Source organism: Mastomys coucha, unplaced genomic scaffold (assembly GCF_008632895.1).
Source record: "Mastomys coucha isolate ucsf_1 unplaced genomic scaffold, UCSF_Mcou_1 pScaffold14, whole genome shotgun sequence".
Classification (NCBI taxonomy): Eukaryota; Metazoa; Chordata; class Mammalia; order Rodentia; family Muridae; genus Mastomys; species Mastomys coucha.
The window spans coordinates 74,406,230-74,414,078 of NW_022196896.1; the positions used below are offsets into that span (position 1 = coordinate 74,406,230).

General features: G+C 39.2%; 1 protein-coding gene across 3 annotated transcripts in view; it reads left to right on the forward strand.

Annotated features, from left to right (window-relative positions):
• The window catches only part of Mfsd6 (major facilitator superfamily domain containing 6), a 67,267-nt gene that overhangs the window by 762 nt on the left and 58,656 nt on the right, over positions 1-7,849 (forward strand). The window lies entirely within an intron of this gene.

Below are 7,849 nucleotides of genomic sequence, written 5' to 3' on the forward strand. Positions count from 1 at the left end.
GGGGGTGATACACCTCTTCCCCGGGGCTGCTACCTCCTTAGGAGAAATGCCTCACGGTGTGCGTGCGCTCAGCCTGGGCTTCAACTCAGGCATGGGTCCCTCGCTTCAAAGAGACTACCAGGTACAGGAAAAATTCAGATGTAGCCCCTCCTTCTCCCTTTGCCCCTCCCCACGTGGTCTTGCCGGGCGGATTATCACCCTGAAGTCTGGCACGCTGTGCGTTTTAGTTCTCCCACACGCCTGCGAAACCACAAACATTCCCTTTCATCAAAAAACACTTAATAAGCACTCCTACACCCACTGGGACGTATAATACCTGCCAATCCATCATAGAAATAACCTTGTGGAGTTGGAAGTTTCAACTCCCAACCAGTGTCTAAATAGTTTGGTGTCCTTGGGTGGCTGTTACATCATCCCAGGCTGCAGTTTTCTCACACAGAGATAAAAGATGGACGGATAGTATACCAGTCAAGTCTCCTTTAACCTTTCTGGAAGTTCATGATGTTGTGTGTAGGTGTGTGTGACATTATGTGTGATATTAGGTGTAGTTGAAAGTAGGCAGCATACAGTTTATTATGTGTTACCAGCAGCACTGTAAAAGAGGAGAACATTTGGTAGGTCCTTGTTCTGCACAGAGCATCGCTTCCTCGAGACTGGGCACTAGCCAGCTAAAGGTATATGCATTATTGATGGTCTTATGAAGACAAGGAGGAGGATAAAAATCCTTTGCATTGGGAAGCTTTACTCTGACACTCAATACTTGTCGTTATCATATGTGGAAGATTTTTCATTTAACTGGTGATGAGTAAGGGTGATTGGGCCTTTTCACAGGTTGTGAGTAAAAATTCACAATATTAAAAAAAATTGCTTAGGAAAAGGTTGAAACGTTTTTAGTGAGCTCAATGCAAGACACACCTGGAAAGAAAAAAAGGGTCTAATTTAAAAAATGAATTTAAACTATTAAATATTTTACAGTTTCCCAGGCTGTCTACCTATCAAGGTAAATATAAAACAAGAAGGTAGACTAAAACAGAAATAAAACAGCACATGTTTGGTGGTCTGGGTATTGAATCACCAATTCTATGCATCATATATACATACATATATATACATATATATATATACATGTGTCTATACACATATGTGTGTGTATATATACATATATATGTGTATATACATGTGTATACATATCTATTTATATATAAAACTTCTGCATTATCTTATAGTAATATGGCACTTTTGGAATTCTTATGTTTTTAAAGGCACCATTCTTGGAGTTAGTTTCCAAATCTCTGTACCAATGTCTAATTTTATGCACCATGAAAAAGAAGCTCAGAGAAATTATGCAACTTAGACCAACCACATATTCAATAAGAGGTGGAGTTAGAATTGACCTGCTCCTCTGGTCCCAGACAAAGCACAGGAGACTTCCAGATGGTGTTCCTCACAGATGTGGACCTATTCCTTCTCACAGATGTGGACCTGCTCCTCACAGATGTGGACCTATTCCTTCTCCCCACCTACACAGAAGCTTTTTCTTTGCTTCTGGCCTTTCAAAACTAACTTTGTTTCAACAAGTATGTGCCACACATGGTAGCATTTATCCATGCAGAATTATCTACATATTCATAATGTATACAAATTAGTGAATATTTTTACCCATTTATTTTTACCATTTTTGACCTTACAGGAAATATAAAACTAAGTGCCAAATATGAATTGAGTATTAGACCAATAGGTTCTTATAGTTACTTCTGGTCTTGAGTAAACCTTTAGAGTTCTCACTGCAGAGAAATAGTGAAGTGCAATATCTGTGTCTGCTAGCTGCACTTGTGTGTTGGCTTAACAAAACTCAAATTATATTAAGTGAAAAGGCAGGCTGCAGGCCAGACTTATATTACATTTATTTAACCACCAGTATGGACTTAAACACCAGTTCCTTGCCCTCTGTTGACTGTAGTTACCCTAAGAAAGTGGGAAGGGTACAGATACAGGGATAATTTTTCTTTTGACCCTAGAAAGTTAGATTTTAGGTTAAAAAAAATTGGAAAAGTATATGTCCTTTTATTATATAAACTGGAAAGGGGAAAGAAGAAAGGAAAACATTCACTGAAGAGGAAACTGAGTGCACCTAACCAAAACATACAGTGTTTTTTTTTGTTGTTGTTGTTATTTTTGTTTTTGGTTTGGAAAGTAAGAGGGGGTCAGGGGTAGGAGCAGAGTCAGGAGTCTCAGAAAACCAACTGTTGCCTTTTCCAGCCATAGCTGTGGCATAATCTACAGCTTGCTGAGTTTCCTACAAGAATACTTTGGTGCGCAGGGGCTGGAATGCCAGAATCTCTTTCTGTCTGTCTAGTCTTGCTGGCGACGGCAAGCAGGGAGACACTTTTATTTCTTGGTAAGGTTGATAGGAGGCGTCTGCTTCCTTGCTGTGTCATCTCAGGAAAATATGGCATTACAGATGACTTCAGGTTTGCACAGTGTCATTTCAGGAGCAGCACATTGTCATCAAGTTTAGTCTGTGTGCGTAGGTCTTTAAGAATGCTAAATCCAGCTGCACGAGTCTTTCGTACTTCTGCGTAAACATAACCAGAATGATGTGTAGAACTTTAAAAGGTCAATACACTTTCCTGCTCAGAAGTAGAAATCCAAAGAAAACTATATTCAGACTTCAGATACAAGAAAACACCACGTCATATGAGAAGAAAATCTAAAATGTCTTGGTCCATTAGAATGCAGTGTTATTGTAATGCAGTCTGGCAGAAGAGGTCCTTGTAAAGTTCATCTGTAGAGGAGGTTTTCTGACAGTTTTAGGCATCATGTAACAGTTCATTTAAGGTTTTCATTGTATCTCGGGTAGATAGGACTCTGCCTGACTTGGGGATGATCTGGTTAAGGCCAGTTTGGGTTGAGGTTTCCTCCTTTAGGTTAAACTCTCACAGCATTTCCTAGGGCACAGTAGTTTTAGGTTTCGATGTGAATCTAGGGCAGTGAACATACCTGGGATGTTGCCTCTGAGTTTTTGCAATCCTCCATGTTTAGCTCCTCAGAGTTAGCTGTGTTCACTGTTCGGGCCTTCAGTGTGTGAATACAGCTTTTGTTCATCTTGCCTGATTTCTTGACTCCTGAATAGCATGTTACCCAGTATTTAGACTAGATGAACTACTACCATTTCTTTGTAGCTACTTTGGTCTCTACATCTGAAAGATGTTTATTATTTTATAAAACAGCATAGTCTCAATTCATTGGGCAACTTTTGGAAACTACTCATGTCCTTTGCCATGACAAATGATGCTTCATTTGTTGGTACAAAGGCAGACATGAGAAAACCAAAATAAATATTTAAAATGTGGAACACAAACCTTGAGGTTGTGTTCACTATAGATGTTACACTCCTACTTCTAGTTTGTATCTCTAAACAGTGTGTATCGGTGTGTGTGTGTGTGTGTGTGTGTGTGTGTGTGTGTATGCATCTCTGTCTTAGTCCAACAGGAACTAAGCCTGCAAAGCCAGTTGTATGTTGTCTACATAGCTTTATGCTTTGGTTCAGTGAAGTGCAGGAGTGGCTGAGTCACAGTTAAACGGATGGTAGAGTTGAGGGCATGTCCAAGTTTGTCAGCATGAATGAGATTGAAATGTTGCCTTCGCAGGTGGCTCTGCTGCATTTTAGGCTGGGGTGGGAATAGAATAAAATATAGAGTAGAGATGGAAGAAATTCAGTCTATTAGAAAAGTCATATTCAAGAGATATGAAAAGGAATAAATTAGGTGATGTGGATACCATTCTTGCCACTGCTCTTAGTTTGTTTGAGAAGAGAGAATAATCCAGGGAATGTCTATAATTAGAAAGCAGGATACTCCAACTTTGAATGCCTGAAGAGATGCATGAAAGTATTTTGATCTGAGATGCAGAGCAAACTGGAGACTGAGAGGGTGGTTGGGGATCCCATGAGTCAGCTATGGCTAGAAGGAGGCCTACTGTGGTTTTGAGGGGGAGACAAATGGGAACTAGAAAGAGGAACTGTTGTTGCCTGGACGAGCCTGATTTGTGGGTTAACCATGCCAAGGGAAAGTGAGTGACGAGTCCGGACTGGTCGGTTGTTCCCTCCAGTGTGGGAAGCTTTCCCTCCTCAGCTGGGCACTGTCTACTCTCCACATGTTCAACCGAGCACCCTTGAAAGGGCCCAAGACAAATAAGGTTGCTCACACACAGCCAAACACAAATTCCCTATATTAAGCATAGGAGGCCAGAGTGGATATAGTGGCAACCCTACTTTCTATGACTCTTAAACAGTTCATTGTTCTTGGTGAATTTGTTTGATCCTGAAGGCTCCTACTGTAAAGCTCCTTCTTGGGGCTTTTCACAATGACATCATACTGTGTTAACAGACAGCTATGCCTGAAAGCCACCATTGTTAAGGAAATTTAAATCACAAGACTTTATTTTCATACTTGAAGAGAAAAGGAAAAAAAAAAAAAAGGATGTACATTTTACTATCTTCCTTATAATGATGCTCCCTATTGAAGGTGTAAACTCTTGTCCAGGTGCAGAGCGAGTGCTGGGACAGGTGCTTTGGTAGTTTCTGGGGGGGGGGGGGGGGGGGGGAGGAGAGCCACTTCTGAATGACAGACATCAGATCAGTGTGGTGATTCCCTGTGATCGTCCATGATCTCCAGAATTAGAGCTGCAAACCTCACTTAGGTGATTTGGATTCAAAGCAAGGCTTTATTGTTAGGATAGTATTAGAAAAGTGATAAATGTTTGTCAAAGAGAAATCTAGGCATCTATAAGGGGGAAAATTACCTTTTTGGTCCTAATTTTGTTACCCACAGATAAATCCTTATAAAAATTTGGTGTTATTTCTTCAAATTTCATTCTAAAATATATTTCATGTGAAGATCACAAGTTTACAGATAAAAACTGACATAGATAGATGTTTGTTTTGTTTGTCCTGTTTGTTTATGTTAGATTTTAAGTTATGTTTTCCCATCATATGGATATATGATGCTGATTTTTCTTTTATAAGGATATACCATAATTTATTTAATTTCCCATATTATTCCTGCTTCCCATTGCTAACTATGAAAACGATTGCATTGTCTACACTTAAACCTTTGCTTTCCAGAAAGTCTGTAGTTCTGTTTTCAGTGAATGAGACTGCTTGTCACCTTCACTGACATTTTACAAGGTACTGCTAGGATTATATATTCAAACTTCTTTCTTTAACATGTTAAGTAATAACCTTTTATTGAAGGTAATTATATCATTATAATTGATAGCGTGTGATAATTCTCAATCATCAGAACCTTAACAGTGCAAGAAGCAGCTAAGCAATTTTTTTTTTTTTTTTTTTTTAATTAGACAGGGTTTCTCTGTGTAGCCCTGGCTGTCCTGGAACTCACTCTGTAGACCAGGCTAGCCTCGAACTCAGAAATCCGCCTGCCTCTGCCTCCCAAGTGCTGGGAGTGGCATGCGCCACCACTGCCTGGCTAAGCAATTTTTAATGACATGTAGAATGTGCTAAAAGTACACAAATTGTTTTTTTTTTAATAAAGATTTTACTGTACTTAGTGGAATCAGCTAAAAATGTTGGTAATAAGCTCATGGCTATAGAAAAGTGTAGTTTAAATCTTGATATCTATTCTGTGCTTTCTGTGAGAGGTGTGCTCTCTTTAACCCCCTCACTTCTCTGTGTCACTTTTATCAGCATAGCCATATGATAAGAATTAGTCTTTTATTGAATAGCCATTTATTAAGGGTCCATTCTAAATATACCATTGATCTATACCTACCATAGTTCTATGAATGGTTATACCACTATATCTGAAGTTACGCTTTTACTTTTCAGTGTTCTTTGGTTTTGTGTGTGTGTGTGTGTGTGTGTGTGTGTGTGTGTTCTTGGCCCCATATTTTTTTTACCATAATTATTTTATTGACCAAACTCATTTCTTCCCTGAAATATTGGGATGGGAACGTTTTGTTTAAGTCTGGTTGAAAGAATTCATTTAGCTAGTTTTCAAAAGCAACCCTCTCAGCCACTCAAATTGGACAGGACTTTGTCTTTTTAAAAACTAATTTTCGTTTTATATAAATTACCTCAATGGTATAACATTTTTTTAATTGAAGAAAAGTCTTGTATAAAACCTTAAACAAATAATTGTTTTCAATGTCAACTCTTAAAAGTCCTTTCTTTTATTTCTATAAAAAGATTTTAAAAAATCATTTTATTGCCAGTTTACTGACAGCCAAATTTATGTTCATTGGGACAGAGGTGTGGTTCTACTGGAGACAGCTGTCAAATGGGCACTTAGTCATGACTGACCGTGGCGGTCAGACTTCATCCTCCCTGTCTTCCCTACCCTTTACCGTTACCATGAAGTGGGACCCCATGGACCCCATGGACCCCATGACCACCAGTGTGTGACACATTAGTTTAAGGCTTTCAGAGACCCCTGGCCACAATCCTGTTGCCTGGAGGAGGAAGTGGTAGAGCTGCAGATCCCTCCTGAGGGGATGAGAAGAATCCTGAATCTGTGGGCGATGCTGGCGAGATGTGTTGCTGGCATCCTGGGTTATAAGTAGGAAGGATTTCCCCTTAAAATGGCATATTCTCTAATCTCTGGTCCTTAGTCCACTGAGTAACCTGGGCACTCCTCTTCGTAATGTTATTTCCTTGAACAAATGGTTTCTGAGCTTCAGCAATTGAAGCACGGTGGATATCACCGCCCTTGCCTTCTCCTACACAGATAATGTCATTGCCATCTGGCTAGGGATTGTGGTTGAGGAAGTGATCAATAAGATTTGCTTCCATTTCACAGAAGCTTCTGGAACCCCTTTTAAGTCCCCACATTGTATTTCTACTTAACGAATAAATACACAGCTTCAGGGGCACACTTAATTCTCCTGAGAATCTTTGACATTTTTCTTTTTAAATAAATATTTATTTATTTATTTATTTACTTTATGTACATGAGTACTACACTGTAGCTGTCTTCAGACACAGTGTAGACACAGAGGGCATCGAAGTCCATTACAGATGGTTGTGAGGCACCATGTGGTTGCTGGGAATTGAACTCAGGACCTCTGGAAGAGCAGTCAGTGCTCTTAACCACTGAGCCATCTCTCCAGCTCCTGAATTTTTTTTTTATTGGAGAAGTGGGAAAGATATATAAATACGTTTTCTTTAAAAGCTTTTCCATGCTTCCCATTGGGCGGGTTTGAAGGTGGGATGTTTATTTGAAAGAAGATAGTGAGATTCTGAAACTAGCTTCAAACTTATATTCTAAATTATTCTTAGATGCCTACCCGTAGACTAAGTTAGCTGTCTAAAACACATAGGCAGGAATCTGATGATGACTGATACAGTCTAAAAGGCTTGAACTGTAATGTCTTCTTAATTGACATTTGTTTCTCTGCATAAAGCAAAAGTGCTGAACTACCTACCTGGTTCTTTGTTAAGGCTAGAGCTATTTCTCTATTTTGAAGAAATGAAATTAATTTATTCCTTTTACCTTCTCAACAGACTGGGGAGATTAGACATTAAAGATTTTAATTATTTTCTTTCAGATTTGTGATGTTACTTGCAAATATTCCAGTTGCTTCTTTTAACATAAGCAGCCTTTTTTTTTTTTTATTGGCTTAGAGATAGTCCTTATTGCTCCAGTCTGTAATTCAAGGGTGTTTTTTGAGAACCAGAGCCCCATTCCCACCCACTTCTGGGAAGTGGCCTGAGATGCTGACACAACATAATCTGTGAGCATCATGAGTAAAATACCAGCCTAGTCCAGTGGGGGATGTCCCACAGTTCTAGAACATTTAGTGAAGAAGAATACTTTTAGATAATTGCAAA